We start from the raw sequence: 16,018 nt of genomic DNA, 5'->3' as shown, positions 1-16,018 counted from the left end.
ATTCTGAATCACCGGACCACCAGTTCAGTTCAGTTCAGTTGCTCAGGACCACCAGGGGAGTCCCCAAATTCCCTCTCTTGAGTCAGTCTATTTCTGTTGCTTGCAACCAAAACACCTTGACCAACCTGACGGGAAATCTTGCTCCCTGACACGTCCTGTTCCCCCACCTGGCTGTTTCTCGCAGAGTCATACTTGTCCTAGCTGTGCCTGGGGCGGAACCCAGCTGTGCCCACCGTCACCATCACCAGCTCTTGGTGGGCTCTGGCTCTGGGGCTGCAGGGACCCAGAGGCAGGGAGGGCTGGCATGCTAGGGTACCAGGTCCACAGGGGGGTGTGGGAGGTACTGGCCTCTCCCTGCAGGGCCCTCACCGTGGCCCCCAGCCTCAGATGTGGGCTCTCAGGGGGCAGGGGAGCCTCTCTCAGGTCAGAGACTGCCGCTGTGTACACCCAGGGCCCAGCAGGCTCCTCGCCCACCTCCCACCTTGCACACAGAGTCCTGACAAAATCTGAGATGCAAGCTGGAGCAGGAGGAAAGGCCACCCCAGCCCCCAGCCCCCAGCCCCAGAGGCTGCTCTTCGCCTGGCTGGATCGAGTCTTTTCTTTCCTTTCTTCTGCCGCCCTCGCCCCGGGCGCCGGGATACTAATTATAATGACCCGGTGAGTTACAAGACGGTGAAATTGCTTCCACCTGAGGTTGTCACGGGCTGGGGAGAAATACCAGAAATGGAAATTAAACTGTGCCAGCAGGCCTGAAGGGATGGGAGTAGGGGGCGGGAGGAGGCGGCGGAGGTGGGAGAAGCCCCCGCAGCTTATAAAGTAGTGCTTACGAAGTGTTGGGAAGATGCGTCCTTGGCAGACACAGAAACGACTGGAGCCTGCCGGTCGGCTACTGGTCGCAGGACACGAGGCGCTGCAGAGGAGGGCGACCAGGGTCGGCAGAAGTACCACGGCCGCCTGGACCCCCACAGGCAGAACAGCAGAGAACTGCGGTGGAGGCTAGGTCGGGGGCAGACCTAGCTACCCAAACAGACAACAGACACATACACTCCGACTTGTGAACCTCCTCTCTGGCGGGCTCTGAGAGAGATGGAGGAGAGGGAAGGCATAACCAGAACCCAGGCTGCCCTCGCAGCCCCCCTGTTACAGAGCCCCGCCTGAAGAAATTCTCCCCTCTAAATCCAGCCCATCTCTCCCTGGGTCCTGTCTGCCCACCAGCTCTGCTGTGACCTTTCCAGTGGAATTCTTAAACAGGCTTGCCCAGCAAGAAGATCCAGAATGGTGGGGGAGAGAGTCCCACCCCAAGGAAGTGGGAGTCTGCATCTCTGAGGTTTATGATCGGCTCCACCGAAACTGTCCTGCTGGATCAATCGTCTGAGTCACTGAGGCCTTCTTCCCAGATGCCAGCTGGAGGTTGAGGTTGGCCCCTCAGGTTCCACCAAACCTTTAAGGGATGGATCACTCCAGCGCTGTTTAAAACTGTGCCAGGATTTAGAAAAAGAAGGAAAGTGTCTAGATTATGTTTATGAAGTGAGCATAGCACTGATAGTAATACCAATACCCAACTGGAGGAACACAGAAAAACGACAGGTCAATTTCACATTAATCTCTCTGTAAAAATTCTAAATAAAAGAGTGGCATGCAGAATCCAGCAACACAGGAAAAGAACAATATATTGTGATCAAGTGGGGTTTAAGAAACACTAGGTCATTAGTGTCAAGACATCTGTTAATATAATTTACCACATTAGAGAATCTAAGCATAAATTATCTGCAAAAATCAGCAATCATTCTTAATGTTAAAAATTCTTAATGAAATAAGAACAGCTTCTTTTCTTTTTTAAATTTATTTTATTGAAGTATAGTTAACTTACAATATTGTGCTCATTTCTGCTATACAGCTAAGTGATTCAGTGATACATACATATATTCATTTTCATCTTCTTTTCCACCATGGTTTATTACAGGATATTGATATGGTCCCCTCTGCTATACAGTAGGGGCTTGTTGTTCATCCACTGTGTACATAATAGTTTGCATATGCTAATCCCAATCCATCCCTCCCCCATTCCCCCACCCCCTTGCCAACCACAAGTCAAAGAGCTTCTTCTTAACATGATAAATTATTTCCATCTTAATCCCAAATGAGGAAATTCTAAAAACATTCTCATTAAAGTCAGGAACAAGACTAGGACATCCAGTATCTTCACTATGACTGGCTTTGTTCTGTAAATAGCATCTAATATGATTAATTAAGAGAAATCACTTAACTATACGAAAATTGAAAAGAGTGGGTAAAATTATCATTGTTTGCAGAAGACAGGTATGTATAACTGGTACAGCCAACAGAATCAACTCAAAAACTATTACCAACAATAAATTCAATAATGTGGCTAGCTACAAAATTAACGTGCAAATATCAACGGCCTTCATGTTTAAAAATGAAAGCCAGTTAAGACATATAATGGAAGAACATAGGGTATTTACAATTACAACAAAAAAGATAAAATGTCTAGGAGTATGAAGCAAACATTTATAAAGAAAACCCTAAAATGCTACTAAGGTATCCAAAAGATGACTTGAACAAAGAGAAAGGCATATCGTTCTTGGACAGAGAGCAGACATCATAAAGCCATACTGGCTTTCTCTTAGTTAACTTATAACATTTACATGTTTCAGTGAAAGTACCAAGGGGAATTTTTAATGAAACAAAAATGAGGTTCATGTGGGAAAATGAACATGCAAAATAGCCAGGAATATTCTGAAAAGAAGAGTAATAGGAGAGGCTAGCCCTATCAATTACGTAAGTATAGCCTAGAACAACAGTTATTTGAATAATATGGTAGTGACTGATGAACAGACAACCGTGTCAACAGAACAGAAAGCACAAAAACAAATCCAAAAACGTGGGAGCATTTAGTCTATGAGAAAGGTAGCATTGAAGGCATTGAGGAGAAGATGAACTATTCAGCAATGTTTTTGGGACAACTGTGAAGCCACTGAGAAAATATTAAATTAGTTCCATACCTCACACCTATACTAAAATCAACTCTGGATGGATCATAGATTGAAATGTTTTTGGATGAAATAAGTAGCCTAGATGAAATAATAAGGGAATTTTTTTTAATGATATTAATTCTGGTGCTGGAGAAGACTCTTGAGAGTCCCTTGGTCAGCAAGAAGATCAAACCCAGTCAATCCTAAAGAAAATCAAATCCAGTGAATATTCATTGGAAGGACTGATGCTGAAGCTGAAACTCTAATACGTTGGCCACCTGATGCGAAGAAACAACTCATTGGAAAAGGCTCTGATGCTGGGAAAGATTGAGGGCAGGAGGAGAAGGAGGCAGTAGAGACGGCTGGATGGCATCACTGACTCTATGGACAGAGTTTGAGCAAACTCTGGGAGATAGTGAAGGACAGGGAAGCATGGTGTGCTGCAGGCCATGGAGTCACAAAGAGTTGGACATGACAGCAACTGAACCACAACAATGTGGGAAAGTCCTTTGACAAGACACCCAGAAGCCAAAGGAAATCCCTGATAAATCTGGCTATATATTAATAAAAATAGAATACTCCTGGATGGCAGAAAGCACCATTAGTGAAATCAAGACAAGCATCAAATGAGGAGAAATACCTGGTGCTTATCACAAAGTGCTAATTTCCCACTTGTATAAAAAGCTCTTGTGAATCAATAAGAACAAGACCTATAACATAGTAGAAAACTCACACACACACACACACAAAAACCTATCTGCTATGCTTAATGGAGAAGGCAATGGCAAGCCACTCCAATACTCTTGCCTAGAAAATCCCATGGATGGAGGAGCCTGGTAGGCTGCAGTCCATGGGGTCGCTAAGGGTCGGACACAACTTGGCGAGTTCACTTTCACTTTTCACTTTCACACATTGGAAAAGGAAATGGCAACCCACTCCAGTGTTCTTGCCTGGAGAATCCCAGGGAAGGGGGAGCCTGGTGGGCTTCCGTCTATGGGGTCGCACAGAGTCGGACACGACTGAAGCGACTTAGCAGCAGCAGATATGCTTAAATGTGGAATCTAAAAAAAAAGATACAAATGAACTTATTTACCAAATAGAAATAGACCCATGGGCATAGAAAACAAACTTATGGTTACCAAAGTTGAAAGGGGCAAGGTGAGCAATAAATTAGGAGTTTGGGATTAACATATACACACTACTATCTAGAAAAGATAACCAACAAGGACCTACTATATAACACAGAGAACTGTATTCAATATTTTGTAATAACAAATGAGGGGAAAGAATCTGAAAAAGAATGTATATATATATATGTATATACATAAAAGTATGCATATAAAACTCAAACACTGTTTTGTACACCTGAAATTAATACAACATTGTAAATCAACTCTATTTCAACTAAAAAATGTTTGGACTTCCCTGGTGGTCCAATGGTTAAGAGTCCAGCTGCCAATGCAGGGGGACACAGGTTCAAACCCTATCTGGGAAGATTCCATATGCCTTGGGGCAACTAAGCCCACGCAGCACAACCAGTGACACCCGCACACTCTAGAATCTCTGCTCCGCAACACGAGAAGCCACCACAGTGAGAAGTCTGCACACCACGTGGGAGGCAGCCACCACTCGCCGCCACCAGAGAAAGCCCGTGCGCAGCGACCAAGACCCAGCACAGTCAAAATAAACAAATAAATTTCTAACTACCCGTACACTTTTTACCAGTCATATTGGTGAAGATCAAAAGGCTTGCTAACACACTGTCAGTGAGGTTGAGAGAAAACGAGTGTCTCATACATTGCTTCTGGTACAATCTCTGTGGGGGAGCAGACAATTTGGCAACATCTATCAAAATTACAAATGCATATGCCCTTTGGCACAGCAATTACACTTCTGGGAATGTTACAAAAAGATATATTTGGACATCTGTGAATTGGAGAATGTACAAAATTATTCCCCATATCATTGCTTGAAAGAGTGAAAGTGAATAAGTAAAGGGGGAGGGGAACTAACAGTCCATCAACAGATGATTGCTTAAATAAATTATGGTATATGCATGCAACGCGATATTAGGTGGAATTGACGACAACAAGGTGACAAGCAATTCCACTCCTAAGTACACCCAGGAGAACTGAAGGCCTATGTTCCCATAACACCTTGTACACAGAATTTCATAGCAGCACCATTCATCATAGCCAAAATGTCGAAGCCACCCAAACATCCATCAGCTGACAAATGGATAAGCATAATATGGTATAGCTTTAAGAATACTATTAGCAAGAGAAACAAAGTACTGATATACATGCTATGGCATGGATGAACCATGAAGACAGTTTGCTGAGTGAAAGAATCCAGACACAAAAGGCCACACATCATACGATTCCATTCACAATAAAGGTCCAGAATAGGCAAATCCATGGAGACAGAAAATTGATTAGTGGTTGCCAGGAGCTGGAAGGTAGAGGAAAAGTAGTGACTGCTTAATGGGTTTGAGGTTTCTTTGGGGGATGATGGAAATGTCCCAGAATTAGATAGTGGTGGCGGTTGCCCAACTTTGTGAATATATTTAAAAATCACTGAATTTCATGGTCTGTGAAGTATATCCACCCCCCGCCCCCGCAAAAAAAAAAATGAATGAGGAAATTCTGTCTTGCTAGGGGGTGATCTCTGAGATACTGTGGTACCATTATTATTACTATATTATTATTATTATATGGTACCATGTGCGAACTAAAGAGGGGGAAAGTATAGTTTATAAAAATATGTGTGAATACCCACATATAACCTTTATATGCCACGACTGTCCCTGGAAGGACACAGGAGACACTGGTAACGCTGCCTCTGTGGAAGGAGCTGGGAGGCTGGGCTGTGGTGGGAAGGAGGGTGATTTTTCACTGTAGCTACCCTTGAAATATGATAATTTATTACCTACTCAAATTTAAATTGAATTAATTTTCTTAAATGAAAGTGACCCCTCTGTCTGTCAGAAGTGGGACCATAAGTAATTGTGATGATAATGGGGTTGCCATCAATGGCCTTAGGAAGACAAAGGCCTGGGGCAGAGGTACCTGTGTCCAGATATTTGGCTGCCTGCATGGTGACTTGCTCCAGGGAAGGGTGAAGAGATGGGCAGGAACTCTGCAAGGCCCAACAGGGTTTATGAAGAAGGGAGCCAAGGGCAGAGGGAGGGTGGAGGAAGATCCTTGCGCTTTTCTCCTGGAGACAGAAGCCAGCTGCTCAGAGCTGTAGGATTAGCAATGGTCTGGATAAGGAGAAGGGGCAGGGAAGGGCAAAGAGAGAAACTGTCTGGCGGCCATGGTGGAACCAGCTGAGTTGCTGTCAGTGGCAGTGAAATGCACGTGTCCTCCCCATGCTGAGCATAGGGTATGGGGATGGATCAGTCACGGTCCCTGCCTTCCAGGAGCCTCTAGTCCAGTGGTTCTGAGTGCTGTGACCTGCCTGTAATTTGTCCCTAAGTTCCCCCATGGACAATGAAGCGTGCTGCCAGCAGTGAAAAAACGCCAAGCTAGGTTCCCGTCGGCAACACCTAGTGCTGACAAGCTGGTTGGTGAGGGGAAGGGAAATGACCTGGGGCAACTTGCGTTACTCACCCAAGGACACGGGGGGCCCCAGTGACCTTGGGTGTGAAAACCTTTCTCCCTTTTCCAGTGGGAAAGTGGGCCAGTGGGAAACCCTGTACCATCTTGCTTTGGGCTCCATGTCTTCAGTGCCATGTTCAGCCTTTTCTGGGGGCAGCCAGAAAGAGGATCCCATTTGTGGTTAGTCCAGGGATTTGAGGAGCCAGGGGAAATCCTCAGGGAAAAGATGCTGAGAATCCCCAGAGCGAGGGCCCCGGGGAGCCAGAAGAACTTTGTCCATGTATTGGGTGTAAGTAGAATCCATCCTATTCTCACCTCCCTGACTGAAAGCCCAGATGTGGCCTGACACTGGTGGAGACAGAGATGGCTCAAAAGAAGAAATCTCCAAGATCCCAGAAATTAATAGCTTTTAAATAAATAACCATTTATTATTTTTCATGAGTCTGGGCTTGGCTGATCTCACCTGGCTTACATATCTTTGACAGATCCTTTAAACACTGGCTGGTCTAAGAAGGTATCACCTGGGATGGCTTAACTCTGTTACACATAGTCCATCATCTCCCAGGAGGCCATCTCTGGACTGCTTTCATGGGGGTGGCAGGGGTCCAAGAGAACAGTTTATCAAACGACTGCTTACATCAAGTTGTTTACTGTCCCATTGTGCAAAGCTGGTCATATGGCCAAACCCAGAGTTACAGTAGGAAGGGCTGCAAATTTGCAGGACACCAATGTGGATACAAGTAGATGACTAGTTAGAGCCATGAAGGCAATAGATCTCTCATAATGCAAAGCAAGGAAAAATGGTACCTCCCCCCAGGTGAGAAACAGGGGGTCTGTGATATCCTCCCAAAGTTATCTGTGTCTAGTTCTCTGTAGAGTGACAGGGAAGGGAAGGGAAGTCAGCTCTACCACCTGGGCCTCTCCCCATGCTGAGTAACTGGTTTCATGAAAATTATCCTTTGCTGATTCCAAGGCCCCATGCTGGCTACTGGACCTGACATTGCTTCAAATGCCCCAAGAAGGTAGGCTGAGAAGATACAGGGATTAAGAGCATAGAGAAACCTGAGATTGAATTCCAGGCTATCATGCTCAGACTGTGAACTTGAACAAGGCACTTCACCTCTCTGAGGCTCAATTTGCTCTTCCGTCAAACAGGGATGCTAAGAGAAGTCGCCCCACAGGGCTTCTGGGAAAGCTAATGATGTGCACATACAGCTCTTAATCCAGGGCCAGCAGTTGGTCACTGCAGTTATCATTACCCCCATATTACAGATGAGAACCCCGAGGCCTGAGAAGAGACAAGGAAAGAGAGGGTCTGCCACCCCTGCTTTCTGACCCCCAGTAGTGAGTCTCTCCCTCTGCCCCAAGGCTGGCCCAGCCTGCATAGGCAGAAAAGCAGCCTTCGGAAACCCAGACAGCAAGCCCCTTTCTGTTGTTCCTGTGCTGATGGCCAGTTTGGAGACTATCCATGGGAGGGTTTTGTGGAGGGGGCTGAGGGGAGAGAGAAGGTGTCCATGAAAGACTTCATTATTTCCTTTTGGTCCATGGCTTGGGAGAGGGCTCCTGGGTGGTTATAAAGCTGCCTAGTGGCTTGAGGAAGATGTTCAGGCAGAAGTCCTGACACCAGGGGCATGCATGGGGTCCCCTCAAAGGCAGCTGGGCTGGAGGCTCCAAGTCCTTCTTGAGTTGAGGTTGACCCCTCAAAGGGACACTTGCCAGCCCAACGGCAGCCAGTCTGTCAGGTAGATGCCCAACTTCTTGCTGAGTTTCACCTCCTCATCTGTGAAGTGATTCTCCAGGACGTCACAGAGATGGGGGTCTGCACAGGCCGAACCCGGGTATGAAGATCCAAAAGGGCTTTATGAAGATCCAAAAGGTTCATGTTCTTCTCCACGACCACAGAAGTGTCCATGGTGTCCAGGGTTTTACCTCACTCATCTTGGGACAGCTTTGGCCACCCTGGAAAAGAGCACATAACCTTCACTGGCTTTGCATCTTCAAGAGATGCTCAACACCCTCTTCTCCACCAACCCCCAGAACAAACAGTCCATACCCTCCAGAGCCACATTGTCTAGGTTGAAACAGAAGCCCAGAGAGAGGTAGGTGTAGAAGGCCAGGAGTTATGGGTTGATAAGGTTGTGGAATAATTCTGACAAACCACAGAGCTCATGGTTGGTTGGCAATAAGAACGGTGAAAGTGAAAGTCGCTCAGTCGTGTCCAACTCTTTGCAACCCAATGGGCTATATAGTCCATGGAATACTCCAGGCCAGAATACTGGAGTAGGTAGCCTTTCCCTTCTCCAGGGGATCTTCCCAACCCAGGAATCAAACTGGGGTCTCCTGCATTGCAGGCAGATTCTTTACCGAGCTATCAGGGAAGCCCTTGGCAATAAGAAGTAAACCCAAAATATTGTGTGGACAAGTCCAGGAAGCAAGGTGGGGCCGAGAAGGTGGTTGCAGAAGTTGCAGCCGGAGAGAAGGTCAGAGGGTGGTCAGAGGCTAGAAGACGAGGCGGCCTTGGGTCTGTTCCTTCCACACAGTGTTGAAGCAAGAGATTCACAGGACCACCAGGGAGCACCTTCTTCTCATCAAGGTTAATGGATCCACCAGGATCCCAAAAGGAAAGAGATGTTTCATTCCAGTTACCCAAATTAATGAACAGACTGTGTACAGAGGTGAGGGCAGGATGGAGAGAAATCAATAAGGTGTGGGATAGGAACCTTAGGCTTGCAAGGATGGGAGCTGCAAGGGAGGAGCATGGAAGATGCAGTTGTAGGGAGAAGACTGCATGGCGGGAGCTATGGCCTCATAGAGGGTTGCAACCCACTCCCAACTGCATGGCAGGGAAGGAGGGTGGGAGTAGGGGATGGAAGCCATGACCCCATTCTCCCTGCTTCCAACACCTCCCATTGACCAACCAACCAGCCAATGGAGAAAAGAGCCTGTTGAAGAATTGCACTGATCAGTCTCCTCCAGCACTGAGCAGGATAAGAGAGCAGAAAGTGGATCTGAAGATGCACGTGGAAGACAGCCAGTGGTCCAACATGTTCAAGTCCCTTTGTCTGTGAGTGCCAAGCAGTCAGGCTTCTTCCCAGAACAGAAGCAAAGGCAAGCCCAAAAGCTTATCATCACTGGGGCTGATTCCAAAACACACCAGCCTGGGAACCTGACCTTCTGCAGCGGCCTGGGCAAGGTGACCCGCGGCAAAGCCACCTCTCTTCTCCGGCACTAAGACCCAGTCTCCTGACTCATGGGCTCTTTTCAAAGTCAGAAGGCAGAAAGCAAATGGCCCTCTCTGATCCTCCTGTCAATCCTATATCTGGGCCCAGGACTTATTTTAAAACCAACCAAGTGTCAGAAAGTCACACATCAGGCTTATCTCTCCTGCCACTCATCTCCGGAAAGCCCTTCTCCCTATCCCTGTCATTCCCAGACAAATAGACTCCCTCCCCCACCCCAGATCCTAATAAATGTCTGCACTTAGGGAGCAGTAACCAGCCCTGCAGAGGCCCCCGACCGGCCCCAGCTGTGCTCAGTTTTGATGGCAGATGAATCCTTGTCTGGCTCTCCTGGCCAGGAAGAAATGAGCAGTCCAGTCCATAGATACAAAGAGGGTCACCATCCCTCGCCCAGCCATCTCCCTCTGCCCCAGAGACTCGAAGCCATTTTCCATCTCTCTCCGCTATCCACGACAGGGGCTGGATGTAGCATCTGTGACTTCATGCTCTTTATTCCAGAACTGGAATCAGGCTGAGACAGGTCTGCTGGGATGCCAGACCCAAGGCATCCACCCTCCCTCTACACATTGCTTTCCCTTTGACAATGACAGGTGGCGTTGGTGCAGGAGCTGCCAGCAGGTAGTGTTTTTTGAACCTGCTCCTGATTGGAATCCTTGCTTTGCTGTAATTAGCCCTGGGGCATTCGTTCATTTCACTCCCTCAATTGTTCACTCAATGAACACTCATCATTCAAAGCACACTTCTAGGTGCTGCTCTGGGCTTGGACGGGAACAAGACAGATAAGGTTTCCTTTCCGCTTCTGTGGAATCCCCACTTTAAGAGGGGAGGCAGGCAATAAACAAGGAGAAAATGAAGTGATGAGATGGAAAAGACAAGGAGTGGAGGAAAAGAACAAACTGGTGACGCGGAAGAATTCTCTGAGGAGGTGACGTTTGAAAAAAGATTGTGAGCAATGATCCAGGCTCTTAGAACCCATCTCCCCCAAAATTGGGGTAATTTTAATCATGACTCTCCAGTTTGATAAAGAATTCAACAAGTTAATATACATCAAGCACTTGGCCCAGGGCCTGGCGTATAATAGTGCCCAATCAATTGTAGCTCTGTGTCTAGCTAAGGAAACAGGGACTTGGGGAGGCACTGCAGACCAGATAGGACTCCTGGCCCAAAGGAAGGGTTTGCTTGCCTGGTTGCATGCAGGAGGGTTTCCTGGAGGAGGCTGTCAGCAGTGGCCAGCTGTTTGCCTGAGGCCGGCTCAGACCTCTAAATCAAGAAAGCTCATGCCTTGGCTGAGAGGACCCTAGCACCTTGTACTCCTGAGCCAGGGGACAGCCTGGACCTCCGTACTGCCTGAGTCACAGCCTCTAGTCACCCCCTCCTGGGCCCCTAAGCCACCACCTTAGTTTCCCATTGAGGCTGGAATCTACCACCAGCCCCCACATTTCTGCTCTGAGTCCCCCAGAGCCCTAGCGTTGAATGAACCCGGAATATTGATTACCTACTTCAGGAAAGCCCACCCACCCAAAACTCACTGCTCTAATAACCGATGGTCCCCACTATACGCCACCTCTCCAGGCTCAGCTCCTCCAACTAGCCTAGCCCTGTTCTCTGCCCCAGGAAACAGAATCCATTTCTCCTCCATCCTAAGGGTGGGAGAGCCTTGCTGGGGCCAGAGGGAGAAGCAGACAGACCTGAGGGACAGAGGTCAGCCCAGGGCAGGCAGGATAGAACACTCAGCACCAGAGCACCACGTGTTTCCTTCCCCCCACCCCCAGGCCTCCACGCTGCCCTACAAATGCCACCAGTCCTGACTGATGGCAGGAAATTGGTCCCCGCTAAGCACATCTCAGAAAAACTGATAAATCCTCATCGGAGTGCGGGAGAGAGACGGAGTGAGGGGAGAGCTGGGGGTTGGGGGTGGGGCTGATGGGAATGGTGGGGGAGGGGAGGGCTGCTGTTCTTCTGAGACGAGGCCCCATCACTCTTAGCCCTGGGCCCCTCTTCTGCCTCTGGGGGACCTGTGGGCAGGGGGACAGTGATGAGCAGACAGCAGGCTTCTATGTCTCTCTCCATAAGAGACCTTCCTTTGCCCTTTCCACTAACTACAGTCCATCTCATTCCTCCGTCAAGGCCCAGCTGGTGTCCTCCCCTCAACCCCAGAAGCCTTCCAAGATCCTTCCAGTAAGATGCCAGCTCCACTGGTGGGCACGTCTGTATACCAAGCCCAATGCTAAGCAAGTTATATGCAGTATCTCATCAATTTTCATAACTCCCTAAGAAGTAGGAACTGTTACAGCTATTTGGCAGGTGAGGAAAGTGGGGCTCAGAGAGGTTAAGTGACTCACCAAGGGCACACAGCTGGTAAACGGTGGTAAACTGCTGGTGAAACTGGAGTTTGAACCAAGGTCCCACTGACTCCGTGGCCTGCTTGCTTCGCCACAACGTTCTCCCACCTTCCTCTCCTCCCAGCACCTGATGGAGACCCTGCTCCGTTCCTAGACAGGCAACAGGTTGTTCTGTCTCTGTCTACACCCTCATCAGACTGTGAGGTTTTCCAGGGCAGGGCCATGTCACATGATCCCCCCTGAGTCTGCTCAGCGCAGGCATCATACTCCTTTAAAGGACTCAACTCGACAAGACCCAGAGCAGAGACTGCCCACTGCCCCCTCCTCCTGCGTTTCTGTGCCCTCACCCCAAAAAGCAGGAGCATCCCCCCCCACTGATTCTGCCAGGCTCCATCTCAGGGCCTCTAAACGTTCCTCCTGGCAACACTGAGCCTCTCCTTACAGTGTTTCCAAAATCTCCATGAGCCTTTGCATTTTAAGCAGTGCGATTGTATCAGATTCCACCCCGCCTCCCCTGGTCTTTCCAGCCGCTCAGCTCTACCCAAGTTTGATGAACTGATCTCGGTTAGATAAATCCCATCAGCTGTCGGCTTTGCTCAGACTCTGGGAATGACATTTCTCCGGTTTGTTCAGTTTTAATGCAAAGGAGACACTCTTTCCCACTGAAAACCTTCTAGGCCAGGTGAGACTAATAAAGAGTTTTATACAAACGGCCCCACTCCGCCAATCTGGGCCAAAAGGCTGGCTTCTGGCTCCCTGTGGTTTCTGGAAGGCAGGAAGCCGGCAGACAGCAGACCACGGAGGGCGCCAGCGAGACAGCCTTTCTCTTGGCTTCATGGTAATTGGCAGCATTTCCAAGCATTTCCATGTGGGATTATGCCATAAATTTACTTGGCTCCAAACAGGGATGCTCACAGCAGGGAATGCAGGAGGAGGCTGGGAGTGGGGTGGCGGTGAGAAGGGGTAGGAATTGCCCCCAGACTCTAGGCCCATCACCCCACAGCCAGTCCTCTCTCTGAACCCCACAGGCAGCCCTGTTGAGGGCTGACTCTCCCTGGGAGGGAGGCCTGAGAATCTGCAGCCAGGAACAGCTCACCAGAAGTAGAGGAATCCAGGGGGGACAAGGGAGAATGGAAACCCTGGGCATCCGGGGACAGTGCAAGTGTAAGGGACACCCAGAAGCTATGTCACAACCTCAGACTGGACACAAAGGATGGTCCCCACAGCGGGGACACTGCTGTTCCCCTCCTGCTCAGCTGACTGCTGCTACTGCTGCCAAGTCACTTCAGTCGTGTCCAACTCTGTGTGACCCCATAGACAGAAGCTCCCCCGTCCCTGGGATTCTCCAGGCAAGAACACTGGAGTGGGTTGCCATTTCCTTCTCCAATGTGTGAAAGTGAAAAGTGAAAGTGAAGTCGCTCAGTCATGTCCGACCCTTAGCAACCCCACGGACTGCAGCCCACCAGGCTCCTCCATCCATGGGATTTTCCAGGCAAGAGTACTGGAGTGGCCTGCCATTGCCTTCTCCTAGCTGACCTTTAATAAGCCATCTCTGCCTCTGAAACCTAGAGCTGGGGGCACTGGGGAAGCAGAAACAAGCAGGACAGATGGGGGTTGAAGGTTTTTGTTTCCTCTAATACTTGGGTTTGTTAGGAATTCATAAAGAGGGGAAGGATAACCCGCTTGGTGTGGGTCCCTGGAGATGAGGTGGCCGTGTGGCCACAGACACCACAACACTCACTCGTGAGCTTTCTGACACGTGCACATTGGCTGAAGCCTCTGTGCATGAGCACGCCCACCACTCACCATCACCCACAAGCTCACAAACATATTCTCACTCACAGCACACAGACACACGCCTATATACATGCATCCACAAACTTCACAGGGACCTGCATTTGCTATGTGATGAGTTTGGAGTTTTTTCTTTTTTTATGAATATCGTTTGCAAAACTAATTAAGAGGGATTGAAGCCCAGAGCAGAGCTAATGAGCTATTCAAATACCCTGGCGTCAGCCCCACTGGTGAGGTTCCGGGATGTCTTGAGTTAGAATCAGAGGGAAGAGATGCTCCCTCCAGGGTTCTCTTGTTCCAGCAGGGAGAGTCAACCGTGGTCTTGCAGCCTCCTCCCCTCCAAGGGGCCTCCAGCTGGGGTGGGGGCAGGGTGGAAAGGGGCACCCTGCGGAAGGGGCACTGCCTTGGAGCAGCGATTCCCAAACTTCAGCATCAGGATCATCTAGAGACCCAGGCCCTACTCCCTGGGATGGATTTGTCAGGGGAGTGAGTAATTTCCTCAGTTCTGTCTCATCTCAACAAAAATTTGAAGCGATGGACATTAAAGTCCTCGGACAGACTGTGTCTCAGCTCTCGGAGAGACCGTGTTACAGTTCTCGGACAGATCAGTGTCACAGATCCGTGTTACAGCTCAGTTTTATTTAGAAAATAAAGGAAAATACATCCTCGAGGCATGGAAGGGGTCCCCCTTCCTGCAATAAGGGCATGCTGACTCAAAAGATGCAAAGAGAAGAGAGAGAGCGCGCCCGAGACAGAGCGAGTCCTGGCCCTTTGTCTCCTCTTTTTATATGTTTTTTCCTCCCCCTGGGCCTGCCCTATGGAAACTGGGCCAGCCAGGAGTGCTGTTTGTTCTACCTAGGGTCCTCACTCCAGTCCTCAGACCTTCCTCTGTTCTATTTTCATGGGCTTTTCCCTTCTTTGTCTTTTAGCCACTGCCATTCTGGACTCCTTTTTCCTATTCTAACTACCTAACAGATTCAAAGGTCTGGGATGGAAGCTAAGAATCTGCATTTCTAACAGGCTCCCAGGTATGGCTGCTAGACCTTGGGAGCAGGTCCACACTTGGAGAACTTCTGCCTTCGAGGTCTCTGCTCTAAGAGTTATCTGCCTGGACTCCTGCAGTCACAGGGTTTGAGCTTACAAGGGGTTGTCAGGGAGACAAATAAAACTCTAGATTCTGCTCTCAACCAAAGTTCCCATCACACCAAGGGATAAAAGCCCACCCAGGATTCCAGTGAGAACCAGACTCCCACCCTCACTGTGAACTATTATCTGCATACAGTGGCCACAGCTCATCCACAGGCACTAGCCCACCTGTCCTTACCTGGCCCTGAAGCCTGACATTCCATTTCACAGGTGAGGAAACCAAAGCACAGAGAGTTGAAGTGATGCACCCAACCCTAACTCAAGGAGAGCCAGGATCCTACCTCAGGCCTCCAGGCCCCTTTCCAAAAAACATCCTGCTTTGTCCCACAGGAAGCAGACAAAGTACCATGAAGTCCTACAGAGGGTTTGGAGATTAATGATAAAACACAACACACACACACACAATTGCACAAGCAGCATTAAACCAGAGGAATGGAGCTTCCCTTTCTTCCTCCTTTGTCCCTCTAAGACACAGAAATGACAAATACCCAAAAGGTGGCCCGCTCCCCACAAGCCCTCACTGTGCCTTGGAGTCACATTAAGCCAGGAAAGGAGGACATGCCGAGTCAGCACAGAACCTGCCCAGCAAACCCAGGCAAATTCCCTTCCAACTCCCTGCCTCCTCTCTCAGCCCAGCCTCCAGAACGAGCCTGGCTGGGACCCAGATTCTTCTGCTTGTAATTAACCATTATTGGCTGGTCGAGTCAATGATACGGTGAACTAGATCAGGCTAGGGCAAGAGACAGCCCCTTGAACATGAGGGATCCCACACAGAATTTTCCTCTATGCTCCAGACATGGCAGACCCTTCTGGGCCTCAGACTTCTCAGCATGGATGCCCCCAAAGAAGAATCTTTTGCTTATTTATTGAACATCCAGTCTGCCAAGCAGCTCATAGGCCCTATC

Source organism: Moschus berezovskii, chromosome 4 (genome assembly GCF_049115385.1).
Source record: "Moschus berezovskii isolate FMDL1 chromosome 4, NW_MosBer_1.0, whole genome shotgun sequence".
Taxonomy (NCBI): domain Eukaryota; kingdom Metazoa; phylum Chordata; class Mammalia; order Artiodactyla; family Moschidae; genus Moschus; species Moschus berezovskii.
This window is presented reverse-complemented; position numbering follows the sequence as displayed.